We start from the raw sequence: 18,407 nt of genomic DNA, 5'->3' as shown, positions 1-18,407 counted from the left end.
TAATTTTTGATTAAATTAATTTTATTTCTTCAAAATTCTTGTGATTTCTTGTATACAATTACACACTGAAATAGCTACTGCACCAATTAGTATATTTGAGGTCGCACGAACCAATAAGAATGAATCCAAGAACGGAACATCCAATCATTAGATCAAAAGTTATTTAGGATGGTCCGTTTTTTATTTTGCAAACTGGACGTCCGTTGAGATAAATAATTATGCATAAAAATTCTTGTTAGCTTCAGAGCATTAATTCTGGTTTATGATAGATAAAACCTAAGCTAGTGGTCTTTTATAAAAAGGAAAAACTTTTTTAGTCAATGTTTAGGATGCATGCATATGTCATCAATAATAAGATATATTATATATATACATATTAGTTTGCTTTTAAGTTTTATGTATACATATATACCTGGTAGCAGAAACTCTCCAGCATGGCATCCACAGATTATTCTCCATCTTAAGTTAAAGAAAAGGAAGAAAAAAATCCTCACAGAAGAAAAAAGAACAATTAAATGTTAAAGATGAAACAAGCAATATTATTTCATTTATGAAATGAATAGTTTACTTCTTTTTTTTTCTTCTTTTTAAATAACTGAAAAAAGACAATGTTTATTTTTCTGGTTATTGTTTTATCTGTATGCAAAGTTTGGTATATTAATAAACTTCAGGTTCAAATCAGAACACCATATATTACAATTTTGTAATTTCTCCGATTAAAATATTTTCATTTTATATCATCTGCGAGTTCAGCCTTTCTTTCTGATTTCTTTATTGGGTTTTGTATAAAAATCTGTTGTTTTTTTTTGATTTTGGATGAATCTGTTAAATTATTTTCTTATACTTTTTGCCAATTTTGCTCGTTAAATGTTAGATTAAGTTTAATTTTTTGCAATAATTTCTTGCAATTGTCTTCCTGAATGTGTTAGAAGTCGCAGCCAAATTTTTGTTTCTTAAGGTATTGCTGCCAGGTATATATATTTGCTAAGGGAAGAGAATTTGTTTTTCTCTAATAATATTTATTACTGAAGAGCACTATCTTATAGAGCTTGTACGATCCATTCCTACCTAATGTTCGTATATTCTGTTACAGCAAGATTTTTATATAGTAACTTTATAACACTTCTCTGTTTTACCTTTTGCAAATTTTTTCTAAGAGAATTTTTTTCTATTATTGCTCAATCATAACATTTATTATCATTTACTATTTGATAATTTAAAATAATATTATTTATTCAGGACTCCTAAATTGGTTCTTTTTTCGTTCTATCTAAATTCTATTTGGATTAATTTTTTTTATTAGCCTTTTTTTTTCTTTATTTAAACAAATAAATTGGTTTATCATTTCCCTTTTAAGTTTTTTATTTATTTATTTTGTTCCATTGTTGAAATTTCAGAATATCCCCTCTGCTAGTTTGAAATACAAGAACATAGAGTTTGCTGTAAAAAAAAGAAAGCCTTCCTTTTTTTTCTTTTGTTCCTTTTAATATGTTTACTTTTGTGCAATAGTAGAATAAACTAGAAGTTCATGATTTTTACTACAAGTATTTCTCTATATAACATAAATACAGAAAAGTCTAATACAGTTCCCCATTGTTTCTGGTGCTTTTTTTTTTTTAACCAGAAAATTACATTAAATTCTATATTTTTTTCCCTTAGTGTTCTCAGAATATAAGTCATAAAAGTATCATTTTCCTATAAAATATTTTTGTATCACTAATTTGCTTCATGCACTATTTGTATTTCATATATCAGTAAACGAAAATATTAAATTACGGTTTTGTACTCACCAAATTTTTAATAACTATATACCTTTAATTTAATGTCTTGGCATAGTCTTGTTGAGAAGGCCAAGGCCCATCCTGGGCTGTCGTGCCAATGAGAAGAAAAAGAATATACCTTTAATTTAAAATGTTATTTAAAAAAAAGGATTGCTAAGCAAACCATCCCCTATATCAGGGGTGGCAAACCTTTATGCACCAGCGTGCCATTTGTTTAATGAGGCCATAGACGTGCCGTCAAATAATTTTGACTTCGTGATTATTGGGAAAATAATATGACTAAATACTATCAACTCAAAAATCTTTATTTGCTATGAATAATAATACATTTTGCAATATCTCAGTTATATGCGTAATTCAACTTAAAGTAACATCAGTGTGACTTCTGTTGTTGCAGATTAGATGACAAATAACTTATATTAGGTTGTAAGATGTTAGTTCAAGCATTACTGTTAATTTTTTGCTAATTATTTATTGTTAGCTTGTTTTTTTATGCTTATTACTTATAGTTTGGCATTAATTGTTAATTATTTGGTTAAAAATTGTTTATTTTTTTGTTTGTTTATTGTAAATTTTAATTTAATTGTTAATATGCTTCATAGTGAACTTCGTGATGGGTGTCATGCTCAAAATATTGTATTGCGTGCCATTGGTTCGCCATCCCTGCCCTATATGTTTAATTTTGTGTATAATAACTATGTATGGAATTTTCACTATGTAACAAAATTCAATTTTTTGCCCCCCTTTTAGTTGGTAAAGGAAATATTTGTTGAATAAAATTGAATTGTTGAAATATTTGTTGAAGGACTGAAACTGATTTCAGTTCTGGGGACTGAAATCAGTTTCTGTCCTCAATAAATTTGTATTTATTTTCAATTTATTTTTCAAATTCTTAAGTTTTTATTTGCATACTTACTTCTCCTTTTTCTTGGAAAAAAATATCACAATTATTTTATCGTTTAATAAATAAAAAATTATTACTTTTTGTCTCACCACAATGAAAAAATGGGACTAACTGAACTCCAGCATCTATTTCTTTAAACAAAATTAATATTGTTGAAACTGAATTTGCTTGAGTTTGTATCCTCCCTCCCCCGCAATATTTTGAGTTAATGGGCAAAATTAAATTCGGATTATCTTTTAAAATATCAAATTTATAGATCTGGGACAAAGCAGTAATAATGATGAAGTGTAAAATAAGTAGAAATATGAATGGGTTCAAGAAAAAGTTAGTGGTGTAATTCAGCAATTGGTTCAAAAAGATATACAAGGTTCTCTTTTTTTTTTTTTTTTTTAGAAAAAAATAATTAATTATTGGTATAGTATCTGGCCCATTTTCATGGAAAGAGAGCTATAAATTTTGAAAAAATTCTTCTAAATAGCGTTAAACGGCGTTAATTGATCAAAAAATAAGTTCAGTCTTGAAATTTTTCTTGTGTGGTGCCATGGAAGGGTAGAGATCCATGGCTTGTTATTTATCAAAAAATAAACTCTGCCAAAAGTGAAAGCCTAGCATGCATTATCTAATGTTGATTTTAAATAATTTGGCATAAAATTGTAATTCCAAAAAATAATAGATAACCAAATCTACCAGGAAAAACATTTTTATGCGAGCATGCAAATGATTTAATGAAAGGTAAATTAAAAGCAGATTTTGATACTCGGTTGAATTACTTTGAATCTGTTATACAATTAAATGGAATAAAAAGTTGGCCATTACATTTATTAAGAAGGAAAAGACTTAGAACATTTATATTTGTTCTTCAGAACATTCATTTGGATAAAAAGTAGGAATGATTAAAAAAATTTTTTAAAAATTTGTCTGATATTTTTGGAAGGGGTGAGTTTTTTTTAGACTTTTCATAATTTAAGAAAACCTACTGTTTTCTTGTTCATATAAAAGATACTCAAAATAAAAGATTAAAAAAAAATGGTCATTTAGTTTTACAAATAAGAAGCATCATCAAGTGGTGATGGAATGATAAAATAAAATATGAAATAAAGAATCAAGTTGCCACAAAAAGTTAAAGTTTACAAATTAATGCATTTATGAGAAAGAGGCACACAAAATTGATATTTCCAGTTAAGGTAGTGTAAGTATTGAAAATGCTACAACTTGGTCATAGAATAAAAAATGATACGAAAAAAGATCACAAAATGCTTGATAAAAAAGCGGAATAATAAAAGTTATTTATAAGCATTCTTTAGAAAGAAAAACACAAACTTTGGCCAAATGCAATCCTTGACTGATCTATATGTGATTCTGTGTTTTTCAATCAAAAATCATAAAAATTCAGATATTTACCATATGTAATTTATAATTGTTTGTGCAATTAATTTCAAAAAACGTAAAAATGCTAAAATTTCTGATTATTTTAATTAAATATTTATTCATAAGTTAACGATGTAAAGTAATTTGCATATAAAAATAACATTCATTTTTTGACGGAGAAAGTTAAAATACATAGTTTGATTTTATTAAATGCAAAGTGTGTAAAACTTCATTTTCATATGGTATTTAATTCAAAAGTAAGTTAAGTCAGTATGTTTAACAGAATTTTGTCGGTTATTTATATTATTTTTTATTGTTGAATTAATTTTTTATGGTCGTAGATTATTTCTAATCTCAAATTTTTTTAAAAATTTAATTCAATAAAAGAAAAGCAAATAGTTTCTATTAATTAAAAACGACCTATATCGGTTTTGGTCACCGACGCAATATGTTGGAAGGAAAAGTGGCTACTAAGTTATTAGAGTCTACCAGACACTTGTAATTAACTGAAAATTTAAACAGGTCTATTGTACTGCACCCCTATTTTCTAGAATCATTCCCTGAAAGTCGGATCAACCGGTAGAGAACAGTGTTGATTCATTTTTAAAGAAGAAATAGGTTTTCATATAATTATAAATAGGAATACAAATTAACTAAAAATCACTTTTGTCATGGGAGAACTTGTTCTTGAACGTGATAAAAAGAACTTTAAAATTCATAATATAAGGATTAAGTAGATTGTACGTCTTGACTGTTGATAGTATGTGACGTAGATAACTAGTTGTGAAAGTGAATTCTCTCTAATAACCTATATTTGAATTTTCGTAGCAAGGCCGTAGCCAGGATTTTTTTTCGGGGGGGGGGGGAGGGGATATGGTAAGAAGCAAGGACGGTTTCTGACATGCAAAGTAGGGGGAAAAACATAGTAACAAATATTGTTTATTCTGTTGTTTGCAAAAGTTAAACTAGTAACTAAAAAATATTACATAATAATTATTTTTCAATTAATATTACATAATAATTATAATCAATTTGTAAACAAAGTTTACAAAGACATGCGTCGGGGATTTGAAGAAAATTTTTCGATTACTTTTTTAGGACAAACCGGAATATTCCGAAATATGCTTAATAAAGTTAGTTAATAAAAGGTTTTTGACAGTTTTTGTTTTTCTTTTTACTGAGAGGCTCAAAGAAAGACTAAAAGGTTTGAATCCCAGAATTTCGGGGGGGAGAGATTTGTCCCGACGGTCCCCCCCCCCCTGGCTACGAGCCTGTTTCGTAGTGATAGTTTCTTTTTCAAGATTTCCGTTAAAAAAAAGTAAAGCAACTAATGGAGAATTTAAGTGCCGAAAGTGGTTAAAAAAGTTTAATATTGCTAATTTTAATATTTCTGCATCTAATTTTTTGAAACTAATAAAAGCTTTGGCTAATTTTAGGTTTTGATATAGAGCTATTGCAGCATTTGGAACATTAAGCTTTTTATTTTCGCAGCAGCTTTTGATACATATTATATCATTCGTGCAAACACTCCACGCAAGCATACTGGGAGAATAATCTTTGAACATAAATTAACATCTAATTAAAAATGTAATATGAAAACATTAAGATATTGTAAACATTAGAGCATTAAAATCTAGACTTTAATCTAAACTTTTATGTATGAGTAGATGATTAAAAAGAAAAGAGAGATACTTTTAAAGACCCATTTCTGAAAATTCATTTTTGAAAATAAAAAATTTTAGAGTCGAGAACTTTCGCCATCCTTATTGCATGATAGATGGCACGTGAAAGATATTTTGTTTCGTGTGACAAATTTTATAAATATCAGGACAATTACAAGAATTATTTATAGTTTTGTCTAGGAAGATATATTTAGGCTTTGCCAATTTCATGGAAATAGTTACATAGCAACATCTTTGATGTCAATATTTTGGCTAGCTTATTATCATCAATCACAATTTTTTTCTTCTTTTTTTTTCACTGATTTTTGTTGTTTTCAGATGACATTACCTCAAACTTAAAAAATTTTCACAAGTTAAAGGCCTATACACAATTCTATTGTTAAATAAAAAATTAATCTCAAAATTAAAATGTGATAATGACGCTCAAGGTATGCGGATTCTTTTTTCTCCAAACAATTGCTCTAACAAAATGCGAGCTCTTCACCAACTGTTGGCATTGATGAACTATTGTTCGAGTATTGTTTGCATAGCGTCTATTTCATTCTTGTTCCCTCCTCTGTACTTTCAAAAAGTCAGTTTTTGTATTACCTCAAGCAAACAGCCAGGCTGGACTGAAAATATTCTACTTACCTCTCATGCATCCTCTCAGAATTTCAACTTCTTTTTTTGTTTCATTTTAAAACCGTCGTTGAACAGCTGACTCAATTTTGAGTTTACGACTACCATGTTCAACTCCGTAGCCTTGTAATTTTGAACAAAAGACAAAGGGATTCTTCGATCAAGTACTGTAAGGAATTTGCCTACATAGGATTTTTTGATGGAACTAACTCGCATTTGCGTTATACGTAGAGGAAAACCTCCCACGGTTAACCTGATGTCTAGGGGACTAATCCATGATCCGTCAACTACTGCAGATACTTTACGTTAGCACTCTGATCTTTGTGAGCCGGGGGGGGGGGCGGATTTCACTTCGACCAGACATCGCTGGAATTCGAACTCGGGTCACCTCATGGGGAGGCAAGTGCTCTATCCCCTGCTGGGCTATCATGACGATATTCCACTGCTTTGATAAGTTACCTACTACTGTAACGATTTTGAGAAACCACTGGATGCCCTGCTGATAGCACCTTCTTCAACACCGCAGTGATGATATGTTTTCAAAATGTTTTTTATAATAATTTTTTTTTATTTGTTTATTAACCAATAATGCAGTTATCAACATTATCAGCATAACAGTTGTATATAGATGAATCTGACATTTTACAACTTTTCTAGAGCATTGTTTAAAGTTAGATCTTTTCTTTCGTCCTTTTTTTTTTATATGAACAAAACTAGATTGAACCGTGACTCTCAAAAGTGTTCGTCCCGCAGTGGACTGATCGTTAAGACACGGTTCCCAGCAGATCACCGAAGTCAAGCATCACTGGCTGTGGTCAGTGTGCGGGTGGGTGACCACTTGGATCAGTCTGCGTAGGGACCGAGGGTGTGCGGTATTGGTCCTCGTTAAACTGTTCTACCGTCAAGTGCTCGACTTTGCGTGCAGGTCGTCGGGCTACCGAAGCGGGGGTGCCATCCCCTCTGCTGAGGATCAAAATTGTGATGGCATGTCTTCGGATCATCCTCAGGGATGTTTCCCAGACCGTCGCCAATAGCCCATTGTGCAGCTCTAGTGCGACGTAAATGAACAAATAAAAAAATAAAATAAAGTGTTCGTACACTTATTACTTTCAACGAGATAGGGCTTTATTCATTGATAAAATTGAATATTTCAGAATGGTTGTTTAATAATAAGATGTACTCTTATCAAAACTGTATGGAATGTTTTAAAAACAGAACAAAAATTTATGTCCATTCTGAAATATTCATTTTAATTAATGAATAGAGCAATATGAGAAAAAAGCAACTTTTTTTAACGAGAACTGCTCATTAAGGCTCTTTTTCGAAGGCTCCATCGTAATCTGAAAAGATGCTTTTTTAAGAATCTATATATTTCTCTTACACGGCACCAAAAAAAGAAGCCTCATTACAACTCCCCGAATGGCAACGTTAGAAAATCGACCAATGATTGCTGCTAAAAATGTCACATGGCAAATCTAGAAGAGGTGGCTCAACATATAGCGCTTTTAAAAACGGAAACAATAACCAGAGTGAGCATTATCAGGTTGTTCAATTCAGATTCATGCCCTAAAAACATGATAATATTTAATTTAAACTCAATTAGGAATTAATTAATTAATTGAAGTGAGAATGCTTTAAAAGGCCGCTGTTGAATTGATATTTTTCTACTGGGAGCTACCTAAACGTCTAAAAAACGTTTTAAGTGTTTGTATTGAATGTGTGGTGCGCAAGAGCAATAATATAACAAGCATTTATATTTAGTTTTATGAAAAATAAAAACAACGTTGCTAAGACAACTCAATAATAATAATTACTATATTGACGTTCCAGACATTGGGATGTAAAAGTATTAATGGATTTATATATTTTATATTAACTTGTAAATAACTGTGTATATTAAATGTTGTGATATCTCCAATTTACTTCGTTTTTATTTATCCAAAATCGCACATAGTAGGAAGATGGAAAACCTTCCCTTACAACTGGTGACCTCAGGACGTGATTAGTTTAACAGTGCGAAGATTTTATTTGGATAAAAGAAAGGTTTGTGCATTACCATTATTTTATAATTATCTTTATATTAAACATGGAGGAAAGCACAAACGATAATTTAAATTCATCAATTCAAGATAATGTGAATTTAGAAGTAAACAAAGTGGCAGTTAAACCACCAATTTTTTGGCGACATAAACCTAAGTTATGGTTCTTACAACTTGAAGCACAGTTTGCTAACGGCAATATTACTAGTGATTTAACTAAGTATAACATTGTCGTTGCTTCATTAGACGAAAATGTCTTAGATTTCGTTGAGGATATTTTGTTAAACCCGCCAATGAATGGAAAATACGACGCCTTAAAAAATGCATTGTTAAGTAGATTGACAGATTCTGAAGAAGCTAGGTTAAAAAAGGTGTTGACTACACTTAATCTTGGCGATAAGCGTCCATCTGACTTGTTGCGACAAATGAAAGGTTTGGCTGAAAATTCCATTTCTGAGGATTTGTTAAAATCACTTTGGCTACAGAGGCTACCACAACAGGTTCAAGCTATATTATCTATTAGCTCTGATTCTTTGCATAAAATGGCAGAGATGGCAGACAAAATTATTGGTATATTTAGCTCAACAGAGTTATGTACAGTTGATAAAGTATCCAGCAAAACTTTTGAGCATAATAACATTAGTAACGAAAAATTTAATTCATTGGAGATCAGTATTGAAGAATTAACTAAGAAATTTGATACATTCATTACAAGGAGTAGATCTCAAGATAAATCTGTAACAGCTCGAGACCGTAGCCGTTCGAGATCCCAATCTTCTCGTTATAAGTTATGTTGGTACCATTTTAAATTTGGAAACAAGGCACATCGCTGTGTTAAACCTTGCCAATTTCAAAAACCAACAAATACTTCGGAAAACTAACGGGCCAGTCGATTGAAGAGGCCAACGACTACGGCCATCCAAATTGCCGCCTCTTTCTTTTTGACAAGTCAAGCAAAAGGCACTATCTTATTGACACCGGGGCTGACGTGTCTGTAATTCCACCGCCAAAACCCAATAAACTGTTCCCATCTGATTTTAAACTTTATGCTGCAAATTCAAGTTCAATCAAAACTTACGGCAAGCAACTTATCAGTTTAGATTTAGGCTTGAGAAGACGTTTCAAATGGAATTTCATCATAGCAGACGTCTCAAAGCCAATAATTGGCGCAGATTTTCTTAAGGCACATGGACTTTTGGTAGACATTAAACAAAAACGTTTGCTTGATCCTTTAACATCATTGACAGTCTCAACTAAAATAATCAAAGGACCATCTTCATTTTTAACACCCCTCGATAGTAATAATCTAGATCCAGATATTCATTCTCTACTGCAAGAATTCAAAAACTTATCTTCAGAAAAAATAGAACTGAATAAAGTTAACTTCAACCATAATGTCACTCATGCTATTGTTACAAAAGGCCCACCCATAACATCTAGAGTGCGTAGATTGGCTCCAGAGAAACTAAAAATCGCCAAAGCAGAATTTGACTACATGATTGAGCGTGGCATATGCCGACCATCAAGCAGCCCTTGGTCTAGTCCATTACATCTGGTCAAGAAGAAAAATGGCGAATGGAGACCGTGCGGAGACTATCGTGCTTTAAATGCAGCTACATTACCGGATAGATATCCTATACCACACCTGCATGATTTTACACACCAATTAGAAGGTTGTACTATATATTCCACATTGGATCTTCATCGAGCTTATCATCAAATTCCCATGGAACCAGCAGATATAGAAAAAACAGCTATTAGAACACCATTCGGACTGTTCGAATTTCCTTTGATGACTTTTGGACTTCGTAACGCAGCGCAGACATTCCAGAGATTTATGCACGCCGTTCTACGTGGTCTAGAATTCTGTTTCGTCTATCTGGATGACATATTAATTGCATCGCGCTCTAAAGAGGAACATCTACAACATCTCGGAATAGTTTTTGAGAGATTGCAACAATTTGGATTAACATTGAATCTCAGTAAATGCAACTTCGCTAAGCCTGAGGTGAATTTTGTTGGCCACAATGTTTCTCTAAAAGGAATTCGTCCAACAGAAGAAAAAGTCAAAGTCATTGAAGATTTCAATAAACCCAAAACAGTCAAACAACTTAGAAGATTTTTGGGAATTATAAATTTCTACAGAAGATTTATTCCTCAAGCGGCTCAACACCAAGCTTGCTTATATGATTATTTAAAAAACAGCAAGAAGAATGATAATCGAACTATCGAATGGTCAGACGAAGCTTCAAATGCTTTTACGAAATCCAAAGAATTGCTAAAATCTGCAGCAATTTTGTCTCACCCAGTACCATCTGCTAAACTTGCCCTTATGGTAGACGCTTCCAATATAGCGATAGGTGGAGTGGTGCAACAACTCGTCAATAATAATTGGCAACCGCTAGGTTTCTTTTCCATTCGACTAACACCTACACAAAAGAATTATAGCACCTATGATCGTGAACTGCTAGCTGCATATTCGTCTATTAAGCATTTCCGATATTTGTTGGAGGGTCAAGAATTTACGTTATTTACTGATCACAAGCCACTGGTATACGCTTTCCAACAAAACTTGGAGAAAGCATCACCCCGACAACAAAGACATTTGGAGTACATTAGCCAATTCACATTAGAAATTCAACACATTTCTGGAAAAGATAACATGGTTGCTGACGCTCTTTCAAGATTGGAAGAAATAAGAATTACTTCCGAAATTGACTTTGAATCCCTAGCCAAAGCTCAAGAAATCGACGATGAGTTAAAAGATTTAATGACGTCTCAAAACTCTTCTTTGAAATTTGAGCTAGTTCCTATTTTTGGCTCTAATCATTCATTATATTGCGATACAACCACAAAAATTAAAAGACCATTTATTCCAATTAACTTTAGAAAACTAGTATTCAAAAGTGTTCACAATCTCTCACATCCTGGAATTAAAGCGACTGTTCGATTAGTTACATCAAAATTTATTTGGCCATCAATAAACAAAGACATTCGTGATTGGACCAAGAGTTGTTTGAAATGCCAGAAATCCAAAATTTCTAAACATAATCATTCTCCACTACAAGAATATCCTATAGTTGGTCAACGATTTCAAGACATTAATCTAGACCTGATTGGACCTTTGCCATCATCAGAAGGATTTCGTTATTGCCTTACGATAATTGATCGCTACACGCGATGGGCAGAAGCCATTCCTTTACCTGATATTCGAGCTGAGACAGTTTCTGATGCTTTATTGAAAAATTGGATCGCTTGCTACGGTATTCCAAGCGTAATTACAACTGATCAGGGTGCGCAATTTGAGTCTCAATTGTTCCAAGAACTTTCGAAATTACTTGGTTTTAAAAGAAATAGAACTACTGCATATCACCCACAAGCTAATGGCTGTGTAGAACGTTGGCATCGTACTTTGAAAGCAAGCATAATGTGTCATGAAAATCCGAGCTGGACAAAGTCACTTCCGATTATTCTACTTGGTTTACGCACAACCTCGCGAGATGACTGTCAAGCCACCCCAGCAGAACTCTTGTATGGTGAAAATATAAAACTACCATATGACTTTTTTGAAAATTCAAACATTGAAGAGTAATCAGAATTCATTCAGAATTTAAAAAGCACCATGGAAAAATTAAAACCCGTCCCATTTCGTCATCACTCGAAGCAGAAACCATTTATATTCAAAGATTTAAAAACTTGCTCACACGTGTTTGTCCGTACTGACAGTGTTCGTCATAGTTTGCAACAACCATATCATGGACCATATAAAGTTTTAAAGAGAACCGATAAAATTTTCACTGTTAAAATGAAGCAAAAAGAAGTTAATGTATCTATAGATAGAATAAAGCCCTATTTTTCGGACATTTCTACAGAATCTGAAAAGACTTCAGAAACACCTTTACTGGTTGAAAAGAATTGTGGACCTATTTCATCGTCTACAATTTCTAAAGCTGCTACAGAGCAAGGCAACGGAAACAAAAGAGTGAAGCTTGTTATTCCACCCCGAGTGACTAGATCTGGACGTACAGTGCGCATTCCAGCACGTTACACATGAGGTTCTTCATCGTTCGAGTACCTCACTAGGGGGGGAGTGCTGTGGTGCGCAAGAGCAATAACATAACAAGCATTTATATTTAGTTTTATGAAAAATAAAAACAACGTTGCTAAGACAACTCAATAATAATAATTACTATATTGACGTTCCAGACATTGGGATGTAAAAGTATTAATGGATTTATATATTTTATATTAACTTGTAAATAACTGTGTATATTAAATGTTGTGATGTCTCCAATTTACTTCGTTTTTATTTATCCAAAATCGCACATAGTAGGAAGATAGAAAACCTTCCCTTACAAATACATTGAATTTTTTTATATTTCGCGTTTATTTATGCATTGAATTTTCACGCTTTAAAATGCAGAATATTAGTGAAGCTGCTAGGGCTTTTAAACGTAATGAAAGAAAACGTGTTCGAAGAGCCCAAGAAAGTGTTGAGGAATGTTATGGAAGACGTAGATTGCAGAGATCAAGTGCAATAATAACTGTTCAAGATGTAACAGTAGATGTCGAAGAGTATTATATAGGCTCAATGACGGAACAATGTAGTTATTGTCATGCTTATTTCTGGGCCAAAGAAAGAAATTCTTCTGGCAAATATACGAAACAAGTTTTTAGTCATGGACAACTTTATGTTGGCCTGTCAAGAGTTAAGTCATTTGACAGCCTTTCAGTAATTGCTCCAAGATGCCAAATCTATAATTGTGTTTTCAAAGAAATTCTAAATGCTTAGTGTTAATTTCGTAGAGCTTTGCAGAAAAAAATGTTTTTTGGAAAAAATTTAATTGAAACTTGTATTGGCAGTAGGCAAGGGGAACTGCCAAAATCAAAACTCCCCGATTAGAAATGCAGCATGGCGACCTCCACGTGGTATTTCTCGGGTAATGCTAACAGCCATGCATTTTAATTTATTGTATGTAAAACATCCTTATTTTGTTCTAAAATATTATGTACTTTATCACAAATGTTAATTGATTTCCAAATTGATTTTTGCTGATCACCAAAAAATATTTCATTTGGCGATAAAACAAATTTTTGTGTTCTTGAAAATGAAAGACTTTTTGAGGGTTATTATCTCACAAGAAAAAGTTAGGATTTAAAGTTTATATTTTTAAATAATAACATTTTTTTCTAAAACTTTCAGAATTTCTAGCATTAACTAATTTATTATACACATTTAGTTGAATTTAGGTGAGTAACTGCAATATTTGATAATTTATTTTGCTAATATGTTTCTCATTTAGCTAATGTTTTGATTTTTTCACCATGTACAATCTAAATAGCTAATATACTTTTTTAAAAGCCAATAAGAACATTGATAGAATTCTTCTACATAAGTACAATACTATGTCTTTGATGATAAAATACTATGTCTTTGATGATAATATACTATGTCTTTGTGTTAGAACATTGTGTTCATTGGCGAGCGAGCGCAGCGAGCCATGGTTTACGGCGTGAACCACATAGGATTGCGTAGCAATTCTCGGGGGTTGGCGAGCGTCAGCGAGCAGGGGGCGGAGCCTCCTAGTAATATGTTATTTTTATAACTGCTGTGAGTTTGTAACTGTTACTTATGACTGTTTTGTCAAATTTTAGTTTATCTAAAGCCAGCGTTGTCTACGCTTATTTTGAAATTGACGCAAAGCGTCAATATGGAGAAAAGCCACACTTTTGTGAAAGTGAGAATCATTTGTGATCTAATTTTTTAATCTTTAAAAACTTGCTCCAATGTTGTATTACTAGGGCTCATAATTTGAAAAAACTGAGAATAAGGCAATGATTTTGATAATTTTTATCTAGGAGGAAAAATGTCGCCAAATTAGCGATTTTTAAAAAAGTTTAATAACTTTTTAAATATTTAAGTTATTTGTTTGTTCTAAAGCCCAGATAATTCTTCACATCAATATTATATATATAATTTAAAATCATTGCATAGCTTCAAGTGTAAGATACTTAAACTACGGCTTTTTTATTTTCCTTAGCGACAGAGCTTCGTAAAACACCGTTTAATCTACAGATCTTCACAATATGAAACTTTTTTAATTCGATAAAGAAAACTCCGATTTGGACACAATATGTTGTCTGTTACTTACTAAAGTATGGATTGTTTTAATATCTTAAAAACCAAATAAATAATTTTTGAAGGATTTTCCTCATTTTCACCGTCCATTGTGACTTTTCCAATAATGTCAAAAAAGTTTTAAAAATTTTTTTTTTACTACCAGTTTCTTTTTTTAAATTTTATATTTTTGCATGGACAGCATTAAACAGATATACGATTGTGCCCTACCAGGAAGATGTCATGAAGTGGAAGTTGAGGTTTCTATTTCATTAAAATTTTAAACCGTTAACAACTGCCCCCCCCCCAAATGGTTAATATATGTAAAGCACCAATACGAGAAAAGTGGTAGTTGTGATTAATTTAAATTAAGTACACGTTTTATTCTTTTGCTACTACTTAAGCTTATAAAAAGGTCTATGCACAAAGATACCAACTGCTCCGGATTCTACAAAATATTTTACGAAATGATAGACAACTCTACACTAAAATTTGCCTCTTTTAGTTTAATTTTGCCAACTTCTAAAGGGCTCTATAAAGCATAATAATTAAGTGACGTTTCACATTAGCTTTTGAATTATTTAAAAATAGTGGCGAGTAAGAACCCTATAAATAGAACTTACTGACCAAGAATCATACATTGCAACACTACCAGGGATAGATGCCAACTGCTCCGCTTTCTGTAAAAAAGTTTAATAAATTTGTAGCGAACTGAATAGTTAAATACGGATAATTACGCCTATTTTTTAAAAAAAAGTTTCGCCATGAGTTCTCGCCATATTAAGTCGCATTTTAAATGATACTTTGAATTTCTGATTAGTAATGGTTGAAAAATTACTGAAAATGAAATATACTAACCAAAAATAATTTAAATTTCATTACCACTAAAAAACGCTGCACTACTACTAGAAAATATTTATCGCTACGATAATGATGCTTAACCCAAAATGTTTTTAAATCTATGTATATAATATTTTTCATGATGTATGGGGTAGGGGCCGCTGCGCGGACCAGGTATAAATAAAGGAAGGAAGAAAATATTTATCCGCAGTCCGGAGCAAGTTTGCATCTCTATATGCATTGATTTTCCTTCTAAAGACAAATATTTATATTGATAGTAAAAACATTTCATTTTTACCTCTCATTTAAGACTAAAAAATTATTTCAATAATTTTTAAATCTATGCAATCAAGAATCTTATAACTTTTGAAAGTAAAAAACAGAAAAAAAGAAAAGAAAAAGATGTAGAAATTCATACAGTATGCCCTAAGGTTTTAAGACACCTCATTAAAATAAGTAGTTATCGTACGATCGAAAAATATTCGATAAAAATATTAGAAAAGGTTTCTAAAGCATTAAATTATTCATGACAGAAAATTTTGAAGATTTAAAATAGCCAGTTAGACGAGAAGTTAAAATTGGCACAATATCAAAACTTTAAGGCACCCATTTAATTTGTTGAAGTTTCATTGTTTCAGACAAGAGTTTTTTTTTCTTCTGTAGGTGTTTATCGTTTTCGAAAGAGAAGTCTTTTTGTCGATAGTGAGAATTTTATTAAATAAAAGCAATGTGACGCGGATTAAAATTAATTTACACAGCGAGAATCCAGATTATGACTTTTTATCTCTATGAATGTTCCCGAAATGGAATTTTTTCACAGGTTGTTACAATTTTTTAAAAATTTGAGACCATCCGAACCTTTTGTTACGAACTCAAAACTACTACGTATCCATAATTGCTATAAAAAATTGGAAAATTTAAAGTATTGTGCGAAACTGTATTAAACTTTGTGAAAGAAATGGAGAGAAAAATCTAGGTGGCAAGGGGTGAAACTTGCGAATTTATAAATCTCGTCATCTGAATACGTTGTGTAACACATATGCTATGTTACACGACGTAAAATGTCGTGCTAATTAAGTTAATAATCGAGACAATGCTCTTGGATCCAAATATAGTGTTTACCGAGAGCTAAAAATACTACAAAAATATAAAATACGTTGAAATTGCTACATAAAATTGAATTGTTAAAAGTTGGCGAACCGACTTATTCAACTATATTTCAGGCTTGCAAAAGAACCTGGGATGCAAGATTTTTTAAGGACCAATGAATGAATTTTTTTTTTTTTTGTTGGCATCGATGGGTACAAATATTTGACACCATCTACAAAATCATCACGATTTGGAATGGAATCTGCAGATGGCTCAGTAATGATTAAGTTAAAGATATAAACTGTCCTGCAAACTCACCTGATCTAAACGCTATTAAAGAACTTAGGGCAATAATAAAAATGAAAAAATAACGTTTATGAAGGCGGCAAGCAAAATGAAAGTGTTGTAAATCTTAAATAATTGCTGCATCATGTTCATAAATATTCTTAACAACAAAAAATTCTTGTTTCTAACATGGAAAGTCATAAATTTATACATTAAAAAATATGAACTAATTCATTAAAAAATGCCAATCCCGCTCGTTAATAGTCAAAAGATTTTGGTGTTTTAGCTCCTCTCTGTTAAAATCTTCATCAATTTTGAATGCTGCCTTATAGTTTCAGGGGGGGGGGGAGTATAATTTTTTTTCTTTTTCGTCCTAACAAAAGATTTGAAGGTTATACATACAATTAAATAATTTATTATCTAAAAAGTAATTTAGTGAAAAAATACACACAGCTTTTAAGAATATTAAAGTTTTGAATTTTAATTTTCTCATTTTAATAATTTTTTTGTAATTTTTACCTTATTATTTACGATTGTCAAAATTATAACTGTGTTTCAATCTAATTTTTTTTAAGCATCCGTTTTCAATACTAAGTTTTTTTAAAAAAAGAAAATTTTGCGATCAAAAATCAATCAAAATTTGTCCTTTTTTGATTGATTACTGCTTTTCATTTGCAACCACTTTTTACCTTTAAACGCTCACATTTCATCATTATTTTTTTCAATTGGTATCTGAAAAAGACCTTCTATTTTAGATAACTATTTTAAAAATTTACTATTAATTTAAATAAATTTGGTCGGTAAAAAAGGTGCTAACGTTAAAAGACAAAAAATGTAGTATAAATAATAAATGGGATAAACAGATTATTGCATCGTATAAATAATTAATGGAAATATAACTTACATATGCATAATCATATCTTTTAAATTCTTTAATTAATTTATTGCTCCCAACAGGATTCAACATTCACATTTTCTTACAAGTGGAAATAAATAAGGAGAAAAAAAAAAAATTAATCAGGGTCTATTAATTTTCCCTGAATAGGCTCTTTTTCCCCCTAAATGTCAACGACAAAAAATCCCTTTCAAGCAGTCAGGCAGAACAGGAGGCAACTAATTTTTACTTTTTATTTTAGTTGATCTACGAGTTCAAAACGTTCTCCTCTCTTGGCTCTCATACTTTGTTTGACGGCGACAAGTTCTGTCTTTATCAATGATAAACTCCTCCAAACCAGTGGAGGCATTATTATTATGGATGCACTTTCTAATAATCTTCTTCCTGTGGCCTTTTTGTGATTTTTCTTACATTTGTCTGCAAAGGTAAGGTATTATTTATTCTATCCCTAACTTCAAGCATATTTGCATGCTTTGTTTTAATTATGATGTTTTTAGAACGTTTTAAAAACGATATACTTGAAGGAAAAATTATTCTTTGTTGAGTGTTCCATAACCCTTTAAACCCGAGTGGGTTAGACCAGCGGTTCCCAATCTTTTTTTGACTACGGAACCCAAAATAATCAGCCTTCTTACGGCGGAACCCCGACTTTTAAATAAAGTTTATTAAGGTAAATGTGAACGTTATAATTGATAAAAGACTAAATGTAATTATTTAATTGGTGGTATGAAGATTTAATAAATGTTTTATTATTTATAATCTTAAATTATGTTTTACGTCCGACTGTT

The 18,407-nt window shown here is 31.4% G+C and overlaps 1 protein-coding gene across 1 annotated transcript in view; it reads left to right on the top strand.

The window, feature by feature from the left end:
- Positions 1-18,407, top strand: part of LOC107455965 (uncharacterized) — a 64,933-nt gene that overhangs the window by 1,995 nt on the left and 44,531 nt on the right. Inside the window, exon 2 of the mRNA XM_016073708.5 lies at positions 17,861-18,044. The gene's annotated coding sequence lies outside the window, so the exon portion shown is untranslated. The remainder of the gene's footprint in view (positions 1-17,860; positions 18,045-18,407) is intronic.

This window comes from Parasteatoda tepidariorum, chromosome 1, assembly GCF_982258835.1.
Source record: "Parasteatoda tepidariorum strain Cologne lab strain chromosome 1, Ptep-v5.0, whole genome shotgun sequence".
NCBI classification, from domain to species: domain Eukaryota; kingdom Metazoa; phylum Arthropoda; class Arachnida; order Araneae; family Theridiidae; genus Parasteatoda; species Parasteatoda tepidariorum.
This window is presented reverse-complemented; position numbering and strand designations above follow the sequence as displayed.